We start from the raw sequence: 14229 nt of genomic DNA, 5'->3' as shown, positions 1-14229 counted from the left end.
CAGGGGCTCGTATCGTGTGAGTATCATGTTCTGTCTGTCCCTGAGAATGAGGAGCCTATAGATGACCTTCCTAACCCCGCCCATGTCACATGGTGGTCACTGACAGTGAGGTTTTACACTGAGTATCTCTCACAAATTGTCATCAGCTGTCAGCCCAAATAGGAACAACTTTTGGCCTGACACATGTTAAGAGTGTGTGTGTGTGTGTGTGTGTGTGTGTGTGTGTGTGTGTGTGTGTGTGTGTGTGTGTGTGTGTGTGTGTGTGTGTGTGTGTGTGTGTGTGTGTGTGTGTGTGTGTGTGTGTGTGTGTGTGTTTAATTCATCCCAGAACTGGGGAATTCACTTTTAAATCAAATGGCTACCGAAAGTGGATTGAGATGTCCGAACTGTCCTAGAGTTTCTGACGGCACTTAAACATGTCAGTTTTATTGATGACGAAGAGAGATCAATTATTGCGACCGTTCGCATTTACTATCAAAACCTCCACCGGCTGTCCGTCCGTCCGTCAGTCAGTCAGTCAGTCAGTCAGTCAGTCAGTCAGTCAGTCAGTCAGTCAGTCAGTCCGTCAGTCAGTCACACGTCACATGTCACACTTTTTCTCTGCTCATATCTCCGCAAACCGTTGCCCCCATCCATGCCAAATTTTGCACACACTCCTTGCCTGCCAAACCACAACCATCAATTCTCACATGGCCCTCTTCTAGCGCCACCATGAGGCCCATTCTTGCAAAACACATTTTTGGACACTGCTCCTACAATTCTTTCCCTAAAATCACACAAATCGGTACACAGTATGTCTACACTCATCTCATCAACATGGATCTGTCCCATTTAGCGCCACCTTCACTGCTTCAGGCCGATTTTTTAAAACACATTTTTGGACACTACTCCTACAGATTTTGCCCTAAAATCACGCAAATCGCTACACAGTATGTCTACACCACACATGGGCAACATCAGGCCCGGGCCGGACCCGGCCCTTTGGCCATCTCAATCCGGCCCTCAAAGTCATAAAAGAAAAAAAGAAAAGAAAAAGAAACATACATTCATTCTATAAATTGATTTAACTTGACTCCAACTTTGAGTTCCTATTTATAACATAATCTAATGTGTTTTATCAGTGACCTATGGAGTGGTGCATGTCAGATAAGATACAGTATAAATGTATAGGCTCATTTAAAAGATGATATGGCATTGACACAGATTCTTTTATGTAACTAATAAACTATAATATCTTTATTGTAGGCCAGAGTACAGTACAGCTGTCTCGTTGTGAAAGGACCTCATTGTAAAGTGGCATGTCTAAATTGTCTTAATTTATGCAGTTTTAACATCATTCTTATGTGTTATGTGTTTGAAGTTTCAATTCAATTCAATTGTACAATGTGTGGCCCTTCACTTACTTTATCGTAGTCAGTAAGGCCCTCTGAAAATAAATGCTGCCCACCCCTGGTCTACACTCATGTCATCAACATGGATCTGTACCATATAGCGCCACCATCAGGCCGATTTTTTCAAACACATTTTTGGACACTGCTCCTACAGATTTTGCCCTAAAATCACGCACATCGGTACACAGTATGTCTACACTCATCTCATCAACATGGATCTGTCCCAAATAACGCCACCATCAGGCCGATTTTTTCAAACACATTTTTGGACACTGCTCCTACACATTTTGGCCTAAAATCACGCTGCGACCTGACGGTCGCTTATCTCCCGATTAGGGAGTCTTACTGGTTACTTTACTTACCGGTATTTATGTGTGCTGTTGTCCACCCTATATTAAGCCATTAATTATTCATTAACTCTTTCTATTCTTTGTCAAAGGCTGGAAAGTTTTGAAGAAAAATGCTGTGTTTCAGGATTTAAATATACAGTAGTATATTATTGTTATTATTGAGTAAGCAACCTACTAGTAGGACACCTCCAGGCAATGGTAGTTAACTCTCAAGCACATGAACCATAATGTCCCTATTCGTAAGGGAACATTCAGGGAAAGCAGCTGATCTACAAGCTTTTTTTTTTTTTTTTTTTGAGCTGTGTGAAGCACAGGCTCCCTATACGTGGCTGTGTGGGTCTGTGTGTCTGTCTGTCTGTGTGTCTGTGTGTGTGTATGTAGCCTGAACTTCCTAAACTTCGGCACGCTACTAGTCCCACAGTTTTGCCACCACACACTCGCGCCATATGTCAAATCGACCGGCTTACTCGGGAATCGTGGGCTAGTAACTTGCTAAGAGAAAGGTTCAATAGTTTAATTGATATTAATTTATTAGTGAATTAATTTTCCCCATTGACTTATAATGGGAATCGCAAAAACTCACATTCAATTATTTGTCTCTCGCAAACCATAGGGGCTAGAGTTTCAAGACTTGGAGAGGAGGTTCATAATGATTTCAAGGATTAAATAAAAAATAATTGTGTCATTTGGCCGCATGGTGGCGCCATAACACCCCACTTTACGTTTTGGCCTGTAACTCTTGAACCGTAGGTCGGAAAATTAAAAATATTTTTTCCCTGGATTCCTTGGGTCATGACGCATCTCCCCATATAGGCCACGCCCATTTGCGCCATGATAGATTTTCCGCCATCTTGCATTTTCTCCAAAACACACTTTTTGCTCCTTTTCCTACATATTTTCTTCAAATGTCACAAAAATCGGTACACATGATCCACACACACACACACACACACACACACACACACACACACACACACACACACACACACACACACACACACACACACACACACACACACACACACACACACACAGCTCCACTTCACACGGGTGTGATTTTTTTAATACTACTGATCTACAAGCTTGTGGATAAGCTATCTTCAGTGAAGAGATTTGGTGTAGAGCAGTGGTTCTCAAACTTATTTGGCTTCAGTACCCCCCTTTTAGAGCGAAATCAAGAGGTGACTAACTATAGCCCGGGGAACCCCAGTCAGCCAAGTATCTAGGGTTTTAACTGAAGGATAAAATGCAGTGGTGAATACCAGGCAGAACTGTTAGGTTGGGCTTTCATATCTCTTTTGCTGAAAAGGGGATTTGACCCAGCTGTTAAAACAAAAGTTGTAGAGTATCACTATCATAATATCTCTTCCTCAGAAAACAATGAATGGGCGCTTTTTAATGTGTCCTCTTTATATTGTAATATAATAATCCTCTGTGTGGTTGAAAGCAACAGGATTGGATATACAGCCAGCGTTGGAGCTTGAAACAGAATAGTTTACCAATCGACTCCAAAAACAAAGATGCCAAAAAAAGAAAAAAAGAAATGCCGACCAAAGTCACAGAAATTCCTCTGGGACAACAACAGAATCTGCTCCAAAAGGGATGAAAGTGTCACCTGAAACTGTTGTGGCAAACAGCAGTGTTTAGTGCTTGGCCAGCGGCCAAGTCTCCTGGTGTCACCCGAGAAGGTGGGGATGTGAGTATCCATGTGTGCAGTGAAGTCATCCTCATCACAGCCAGGCTGTATGTTGCTGCACATCATCATCATGGCATGGAAGTGGCATTTCCACAACCGACATAAACAAGTGAACAAGCATGCACAATGCACACACATCCGCTCTATAGTGTGTGCCAGCGGCTACGTCATTGTAGTCCTTTTGTTTGATTGCATAGAACTAATGCTATAGTCTAATCAGAACACCTGTGTAAGGCTGTGTTTACCCAAGAAATGGCCGCCCTTAGAACTACATTTGGCACACCCTATAGGGTAGCATAGCGTGGTTTTCTGGTGTCATTCTGTGAAGAAAGAAATGTATAATATTTAGCCAGTAAGACTCCCTAATCAGGAGATAAGCGACCGTGAGGTCGCATGTATGTTGTCTGCGTGCTAGAAGAGGGGCATGTGAGAAATCGGGGGCGGAGATTGTGGTTTGCCAATTATGTGATATACTACATTTCAGGGTTTCCTGCAGGAAAAAGGCTTGACCAGGTGGTAGGCTAGGAATTTATGGATTAATTTGATTAAATGAATTTCCTTAATTTTGATTAATTCTTATTTTTGCCCTCAACAAAGGAGGAGAAGTTGCTTAAACAAACACAAACGCACGTTTAGGAAAAATATTTGTGTAAATCTCTATGGGAAAAATGAATGGACAATTAGTGGCAGCAGCGGGCTTGTTTTCTTTTAGAAAGTCCAGGTGGAGGGCAGAAGTAAAAACAGGGTTCCCACGGTCATGAAATTCCTGGAAATATTTTGAAATTAGAAAAATATTTTTCCAGTACTGGAAAAGTTTTGGAATTGATCAAGGGTCCTGGAAGGTCCTGGAAAAAATAGCTATGTATTGTCTTTGGTTATTGATTTTGTTAATACCTCTGAAATGACAAATTAAACATTGGCCAAATTGTCAAATATTAGAGACCGAAATTTTGAAAATAGCAGATCTACATGCTCACAACGCCTCGTTGCGAGGCGTTGTGAGCATGTAGATCGGCTATTTTCACAATAAAACCGTGTTATGCAAAATTCCTCTACTCTTAGTGCTCGTCAGCGTGCCGGGTTCCCAGTTCAAATATGATTATTTCGGGGGTCACGGCCTGAAAAGGTTGAGAACCACTGGCATACTGAGTGTTATTGAGCTGAATTATTGTTACTAGCCCTTACCCGTTCAAAGATATGAGCTCCGAAATGATGTGCAGTGTGTGGGTTATGGGATGTGCACTGTGCACACAGTATATGAGGGATGGAAAGTAACTTTAACTGGTGCTTGCATGCTAATATGTAGGAGCATCAATGTAAGAAATACCCGTTCCATTTAACGGCTACAGAGATACTGTGTACCGATCTGCATGATTTTTGGACAACATCTGTAACAGGGCCAGAACCCCCCCCCCGCCCGCCCGCCTGCCTGCACACCCCCCCCCCCCCCCCCTGTGTGTGTGTGTGTGTGTGTGTGTGTGTGGGTTTGTGTGTGATTGTGCATGGCCTGAACAACAGCGCCCCTCCCTTAACATGTGTGGTCACAAAAGGTACTGTAGGCTAAATAGATATAGATACACCATAAAAATGCTAATATACAGCATACGATTTGTGAAAGTGACAAACGGGCTTCACAGTTATGTCAGGTGTGTTCATATGGTAATGGTGATGCGATTTCAGATCAATTGCTCCAGCCACTGAGGAGAAACGCGGTTTCAGACACTCACTCAGACATCTCCAAAATTATAGTATAGATATAGTCCTGGAAATTGGGTTAAGTATTTTTGAAAGGTTTTGGAAATTAATTGGTGAAGATGTGTGGGAACCCTGTAAAAAATATGCACGTTGGCTCCAACAAATCATGGCTAATTGACGTGGAAGTTTGTTGTTGCACTCATTGCAACCATCATCATCACAGTCTTCTGGACAATGACATGGGTTCAGTTTCTCATGACATAATAGCATTATGGGTTATTCTATTGCAATGGATTATTTTTAAACATTATTATAGATTCATTTTCACTTTTCGGACAATCCTCACTTGTATGTCCTACATTGGAAAACCACTGGGTTTGTTTTCAGCAGTCAGTTTAATTTATTTATTTAACACCTTGTTTATGGACCAATAAAGAAAATGTCATGGACATTTTGGCAGACGAAGCGCAACGTTGAGCTGCTGTGTCATAGGTAGACAGGGTAGGAAAATCTGACAGAGGTCGGTGATTTAATATGGTGGCTGGAAAGTAAATGTTTTTCCCAATTTAATTTGAGTCTGTGCAAATGTAAAATGATCTTTTTTTTGCATATGTATGTATGTACTGTAAGGATGGGTATCGTTCACCTTTGAATCGATACGATACCCTTTTCGATAACATTTTTGATACTTTTTATTTAAGTTTAGGTGATGATGATGATCACACAGTGTGGCGGAGCGGAGAGTATAGATGTTGGATAATCATCATAATAATAAACATTATAGGCCATTGTCGGCTATTTTCCACAGTAACGAGTGTAGCCTACTAAAGCAGTCATTAAACTCTCAGTAGCCCAACTGTTACAGATGCGACCGGCCAGAGGTGCGTTCCAGAGTATCGAAACGAGGTATCGTGAGTTTTTACGTGAACCGATACCCGATAGTATCGACGTCATGCAATCGATACCACTAATGTACTGTATATACAGTGTGTGTGTATATATATATATATATATATATATATATATATATATATATGCCCATACAGGTGCCTAAATCAAGGGGGTCCGGGACCCCTAGGGGGTCCTCCTCAGAATTACTACAGGGGGTCCTCCAAATCTAGAAACTATTTTTTTTTTTGAAACCCAGCGTCCATATTCTGAGAACTTTGTGGTGAGGCGTTGTGAGCTTGTAGATCTGCTATTTTTGGCAAAGGTGGTGTTTGGTGTAGAGGGGGGAAAAGTGCAGACTAAGTACAGAGTGAAAGGTCAAGTTTATTGACTGTTCAAGTGGTTAAATATCTAAAAACACAAATTGACATGAATCCAAAATACAATGATGTTACAATGATTGTGCTGTCAAACGATGAAACTATATGGAATCTATGAAAAGGTGGGGGTCCCTGCTTCATCTCTCTCTCAGCTATCCTCGTGTCCTTGGCCTGAAAACATTGAAGACCCCTGGCCTAAATGAACCCCCAAGGTGTATGATTAACTGTGAATTTACTCTTTTAACCAGATGAGGGCAGCAGAGTGCCACGAAGTCTTGACATTATGCTCTTTGAGTAATAGTGAAACAACTGACTAAAGCTGTAGCAGTGACTAGGCCTAGGGTGTCTATGAACATTACATCATCAGGCCAAACAAGGATAAGCTGTGTGAATCTGAACCTGATCACTGTTTGTTTTTCACTTTCAAAACAGGCGTATACATTTTGCTGAGGGCTTTCTTGCGAGCTTCCTTGCTACCACTTTACCGCGAGAATCAGCCTATATCAGGCAAGGCGTTTTGTGCTTGTAGATCGGCTGTTTTCACTAGTTTTGTGCGACAGTCTTGTATGATGAAGCAGGGTTTTGCTTTACCAAAAGACGTACACATTTGAAACTTGGAGATACAAGGTTTCTGCCCGACAGTGACGGTATTTTAGCGATTATGTTGCGAGGAAAATGTTGAGATAATAGCCATTTTGGTTAGAACTGACTGAAAATACGTTTGTACTTCAAGGTTTAAAATGATACTAAATATTTTTCAAGTGTCCAAATAAATTCCAAATATTATCAAGTTATCTCGCGGCACCCCTGGACTGCTGTCGCGGCACCCCAGGGTGCCCCGTCACCCACTTTGAAAACCCCTGGTGTAAGTACTTGTCCAACTTTATTCCATCTTCCATCGTCTCCTAAGTAAACCTTTTTTTGACACGTTACTCCTTCCACAGTTTTGGTGGCACGCACTTGGGCCATATGTCAAATCGACAGGCTTAATCGAGATACGCATATTATTTCTACATAACCTTTTCTACATATGGAGATTATCTCCATATATGGGCATAAAAAGGACAAGGACTGACACAGATCTCCATATATGGCCATTAATTTATTAGTGAATTAATTTCCCCCCATTGACTTGAAAGGCGGAAATCCACATGGTAAGACGAAATTCATTTGCTAAATCCGCGTCACGGCAGCCACACTTGCAATTTCCAATTGCATCTTTCTAGTTCATACATGGGCAACTGGCGGCCCGGGGGCCACATGCGGCCCCCACCTTCACTTAATGCGGCCCGCAGGTTAATATTACTGAATATATTATTGATTTCAGCTGTTACAATTCCAAACATGACCTGCTTTAATTTCGTCAGTCTATATTAGTAGCTTAATGACTAGTATAGTAGTATTACACTTTTTATTGTACAATGTATTTGTTTTTATGTTAATAAAGTTAACATGAGTATATAACTAAATGCATTTGAAGTTAAATCAAAATGTTCAGGATTTCAGGATTCCAATTAAGAAATTAATTCAGGATTCCAATTCAAAAGAAGCAAAAATAGCCGATCTACAAGCTCAAAACGCATCGCAGCGCGACGCGTTTTGAGCTTGTAGATCGGCTATTTTTGCTTCTATTTTATGCGATACTAGAATGACAAAGTAGGGTGTAGCAATATGCAATGTGGCCCTCTGGAGTGAAGGTGGAAATATAGTGGCCCTCGCCATCATCAAAGTTGCCCACCCCTGTTCTAGTTGAATAATGTCACTTCTCAGTATTCTATGCCTGAATACTGGGCTTCCTAATGCAATCACCAAGACACATGACTCCCTCCTTGAACCAGGGAACTGATAAATGCCCTGCTTATTGCCTCTGTTGTACCATGCTTCATGGACATTCACTTCAAACAACATTGCCAAATGGATTTCTCTATGTACTGGAAAGATTTAGGCCACCCAGGAGTCCCCTAAAGGTTTTGTTGTGTTGTTTGATTGATTAGTGATTAGTTTGGAGTGCTACAGTAGTACACATTGATCATTACCAGGCATGCAGGCATGCACAGAAGCAGGGGCAGACAGAGAGCTCCAGGATGTTGAACCATAACATCCGGAATGATTAGAGTTTACTGGACATCACCTGGTTTAAAATACGGGCAACCACTTTCGAAGCTATACACACTATAGCGTCGATGTACTGTACGATACATAGGATACCCTCTCTGTGAAAGTTTGCTTTGCGTGTGTGTGTGTGTGTGTGTGTGTGTGTGTGTGTGTGTGTGTGTGTGTGTGTGTGTGTGTGTGTGTGTGTGTGTGTGTGTGTGTGTGTGTGTGTGTGTGTGTGTGTGTGTGTGTGTGTGTGTGTGTGTGAGATCGTATGTGCATGTGAGAGGCTAGAGAGAGAGATAGCAGAGCACTTGTAGAGAAGAGGATTTACATTGATAATAATAATTGCAGTTTTTTTTACCACCCAGGATGTCTGGAGAGAATTATATTATCCGCCTTTTGTGACATAAAAAAATACAAAAATAACGGCAATTACCCTCTGGTCCAGGGTGCTAATAAAAATCTGTTTCAGGAAGTATTTGTAAGACAGAACCGGGCCTGATTCTATGCTCTCTCTGCATCTGAAGGCCATAGTCCCACCGCAACCTAGCGTTTTCCAACAAATCTGTGCCCCTAAGCTAGATGCAGAATAGATATTCCAAGACCCAAATCTAGAGTGAACAGTCTTTGCTTCTGAAAAATATTTTGAGATGGGGGTCCGCAGCCGAATACATATCATGTATATCAGTGGTTCTCAAACTTTGTTTGAGAACCACTGATATAGGCTGATTCTACAAATGTCTTCTAAATCCTAACATAAAAAATAAAAGAATAAAAAAAATGCAAACTTATGCTGCTATTATGCTATATCAGTGGTTCTCCAACTTGATATTCCCCAAAATGATATGTATTTGGCCGCGGACCCTCATCTCAAAATGTTTTGTTCCAGGGACCCCCAGAAGCAAAGATTTGAGTTAAAAATGTTCACTATAGATTTGGGTCTTGGAATATCTATTCTGCATCTATCTTAGGGCCACAGACTCGTTGGAAAACGGGAGAGTATTTTTTGCAGGTCGTTCAGTCCGAGTGTATCAAAAAAAGCACCACGGCTAAGCACCGTCGGTCCTACCAGTTTAACATTCACCAGGTTAGCATTCAACAGTGTCGGCAGGTTAGCATTTCACCAGGTTAGCATTCACCAGCGTCGGCAGGTTAGCATTCACCAGGTTAGCATTCACCAGCGTTAGTTTTTACAGAGGTTAAAGGAGTAGTTCACCCCCAAAATGACTTTTTCTATTGATTACTCATGCCATGGAGAGTAGAGTTCAATAATATTTTTAGTTTCTTGTCGCATTCCTAAGACAAAAATGTGATAACAATACATTTACCCCAAACGGGTCCCATCCGGAATCAATGGGGGTAAATTTACTCAAATCAAATTTTTGTCTTAGGAATGTGACAAAAACCAAAACCAAAAAATATGATTGAACTCTACTCTCCATGGCATGAGTAATCAATAGAAAAAAAGTCATTTTGGGGGTGACTACTCCTTTAAGGTTAGGTTTCGGTGTATCTCCGTCCCCCCGACATTCGGCACCTCCGCACAGCCAATCACAAGCTTCGGTCTGCCTTAACCCAGGTGCCTTTTTGATACACTCGGACTGAACGACCTGCAAAAAAAAAAACGTTGGAAAACGCTAGGTCACAGCCCCACCCGCTCACTGTCCCTGGACTGTCCTTCCTTGGTGTATCTGTTCTGTTGCTGCATATCTGATCTCCTCTCCTGGCCTCTCCGTGCTGTGAGGATCAGATCGATCGAGTGCTCCTCTATTCTGGGATCTGAGATGTGATCCAGTACGTGTTCTTAAGTGCCGGGAAGCCAACATCATCCTCACCAGCCATCCGAGAGGAGAGGATGACTACTGTGTATATTATCGCTGTCAGGCGGGAAACCTTGTATGTCCAAAACGGTTTATTTTCAGGAAATGAAGAAAGAAAGCTGAACTTGTAGAAGCAGATGTAGTTATTAGTGTGTTTGCCTATAGCAGTGGTTCTCACCCTCTGTGTCGGGACCCCCAGGGGGAGGTCTACCAAATTATTTTGGGGGGGGTCCCTAGATGATTAGCTTAATGTGCAACTTTGTTTTCTCACTCAACAGTAAACAAACCAACATAAAGTTTAAGTGTATAGATAGAGGATATATGCACATTTCTAAAGTGACAATTTAAGGACCTTTTTAATGCCTCTAAAATGACAAATGAAACATTGGCCAAATGTTAGTGACAGAAATTGTGAAAATAGGAGATCCACATGCTCACAACAGATCAGCTTTTTTCACAATAGAACCGTGTTATACAAAATGTAATGCCTCAACCCTTAGTGCCCCTCCGGGAGGGGGGGGGGGGGGTGGTCCCCAGTTAAAATATGATTATTTTGGGGGTCGTGACCTGAAAACCAGACTATAGTTCTTGTCCAGTTTTATTATTTCACCTAGAGTTCAATGGAGGAGTGGTGCCCTCCATTTAACTCTTCACGTGACATCACGTATAGCCGATCAGTTTTTTTTCCCCAGAATTGCACCTTTCTAGTTATTTATATAATAACTATATATGATTTAAATCTTTCAAAAAATATTCAAAGATAGTGTAAAAAATAGCTCATCTACAAGCTCTCATCTTATCACATAGCAACGCGTTGTGAGCTTGTAGATCAGCTCTTTTCACCGACGGCCTTTCTAGTACCCACTCAACTACAGCCACCCGACCACCCACAACTGCAATACACACGAGGGAGGGGGTTTATTTTAGTCCAGTAGGTAGTTGATTTTTGCAAACATTGATTTACTGCAATGTGCTTTACTATATGGGGACATTAAAATCACAAGGATCAATAGGGCGAATGAAGGCATATCCGTGTGTGTGTGTGTGTGTGTGTGTGTGTGTGTGTGTGTGTGTGTGTGTGTGTGTGTGTGTGTGTGTGTGTGTGTGTGTGTGTGTGTGTGTGTGTGTGTGTGTGTGTGTGTGTGTGTGTGTGTGTGTGTGTGTGTGTGTGTGTGTGTGTGTGTGTGTGTGTGTGTGTGTGTTTGTTGATGTCACGCAATCTAGATATATTTTGCTACTGTACAGTGGACAGTCTTGGGGGTAACTTATAAAAGTAACTAGTAGTTACTGTAATGTGTTACATAATTGTAGTAACTAGCAATATAACGCATTACCAAACGGCAATTCAGTAATATATTATTACGATTAGCCGTAGTTACTTAGTTACTTTCAAGGTTACTTGACCGACAAGTGGGGTTTAGTGAGATTGTATGAGAATCTAAAAAAAAACAAAAAAACAACAACTTCGGTTAGGCCTAATCATGTCTAGCGAAAGATTTTGGGTATGTCGACGACATGACAGACATTTTAATTTGAAGAATCTTTGTCCTAAAAATTATACAAAGCCACGGTTGTATGTACCTACTAGTATATTGAAAAAATAAAGAATGGTAATCGTCTCAAAGGAGGCCCATGCAGTGAATACCCAATAAGACGGGAGGATTCCCCAGTGAGCAGGATTTGTCTGTCTGGGCCTTGTTGGTAATATCAGGGCCAGACAGTCTGTCTGGACTCAGAGGAGACTTTATGTGTATGTGTGTTTATGAGGTTGATGTCTGGAGCATTCACATTGCTTTATTATGCCTCCAACTGGCCATACGCAGCGAGAGAACCACACATCAAGTGCTACAGTAGTACGGTGTGCTGTTTAAACCTATAGTATTACATGTGCTGTGCTGCTAACAGGCTAGATATTATCTGCTAAACATTCTCAAAGCAGTACAGTACAGTCAGGGGCGTCACACCAAATTCTGGGCCCTGGGTAGTAGGCCTGTCACGATTTACGAAAAAATCGATTTAAATCGATTTTATTGGGAAATCGATTTTTTAAAAAACGAATCGCGATTCGACCACCAGAGGTCGCCCTCGACTTAATCTCCATTCTGTCTTCAACGTCTCTGCGTGTTCAACGTCTAACGTCAGGCAGACACAGGCAGCGGCAGCTACAGTAGGAAGGCTCACCCACTCACAGCTGCCAGCGTGCCTCCATTGGGCTGCAGAGCAGAGCTCCGCGATTTCGATTGACAAAGAGAGCAGTTAGTTGAGTGCTGTGTCATTACTTTGCTGCTACAGAGCATAGCACTAATCAGTGCTAAGCCTAAGGGCTAACAACAACAATGCTACGTACAGATGCATGTCTCTGCCACTGGTTACAATGTGGAAACAACGTTTCTAGTGAAAACAAGAATTGACACAGTCAATATATAAGCCGGTGGAATGGTAAACAAGAATTGACACATTCAATATATAAGCTGGTGGAATGGTGTGTTAGAAAGTCAAGGACTTTGAACAGTCTATCCACAATGAGACACTAGGTCTTGACTTTGATGAATTATTGATTTTGAAAAGAGGGTAAGAGTTGTTATTATGCCTTAGTTTGTGCCTGGCTTACAGTACAGTTGGCTTGCTATGTACCACAAAAAAAATGCATTCTTTGATACAGTATTGAAAAAAGTGTAAGAGTGTTGTTTAAAAAAAGAACAGGATTTGACATTTAAGAATTGATAAGTTTACACTATCTGTCATTTGCTATTTGCTACTGTATAGAGGATAAGAGAACATCTAAAACTTGTAAGAGAAGACAAGTGAACTGAAATTTAATTGTTGTTTTTTGTCATTTGATAGTTCTACTGTATTGAAAAGAGCATAAGAGAACAGTATTGTTAAAAGAAAAGAAAATACTGGAATTGTGTGGATTTTTCGGGGGTAATCTTTCTGGAAAATAAATTTGTGTTGAAAAAATCGTGAATCGTGAAGCTTGAATCGTGATTCGAATCGTATCGTGAGTTGAGTGAATCGTGACAGGCCTACTGGGTAGTGGGTACACGGATTCACTGTGGGCCTCCCATGAATGTTAACCATTGAAAAATAGCAGATATACAAGCTCACAGCGCGGCACTCGGTGCCGCGCTGTGAGCTTGAATATCTGCTATTTTTGAAAAATCGTGAAAATGTGTGCAAGAAACCTATGTTTCCGTGTCAGTGGTGCTCAAACCTTTTCATGACAAGGACCCCCAAGATGATATGTATTTGGCCACGGACCCCCATCTCAAAATATTTAGTTCCAGGGACCCCCCCAGAAGCAAAATTTGAGTTACAAATGTTCGCTTAAAAAAATACATATATTCAAAGATTTTCACGACTTTTTAAAAATAGCAGATATACAAGCTCACAGCGCGGCACCGTAGCTAAAGTTACTAGGGCCCCTCCACCTTGGGCCCTAGTAACTCAGTCCCACTCCCCCCCCCCCCCCCCCTTGTGACGCCCCTGAGTACAGTAGCTAGCCTAAACTATACATGTTATCTCAAAACAGTGGGGCCCGGTCCAGGCCACCCTCTGGGCTCCTTGAGGGGGTTCCAAATATACCCTTACATGTCTGTAACTCCGAGTCCCCCTTTCCACCAAAATAACTTTGGTTCTAGAACTGGTTCCTATTTTATATTCTTCGAACCATGGTGGTGCTTTCACGGAACCGGTGGCCATTTTTTGGTTCCAGTTCGGAACCAACTATGCATTTTTCAGTGGAAACACTCCGGACTGGTTCAATGTTGGGTGGGGAAAAAAGAACTGAACCGCTTAAACCCCGGTGGAAAAAGGGGCCTGAGAGTGTGCAAATGTTTACAGGTCCATTTGGTTCCATTTGTACATTCTCAGAGTTTGTGGGTGTCCTTAAAAAAAAAATAAGAAAAAATC

The sequence above is a fragment of the Nannobrachium achirus genome (genome assembly GCF_963921795.1).
Source record: "Nannobrachium achirus genome assembly, chromosome: 21".
Classification (NCBI taxonomy): Eukaryota; Metazoa; Chordata; class Actinopteri; order Myctophiformes; family Myctophidae; genus Nannobrachium; species Nannobrachium achirus.
The sequence above is the reverse complement of the archived record's forward strand: the minus strand, read 5'-3'. Positions refer to the sequence as shown.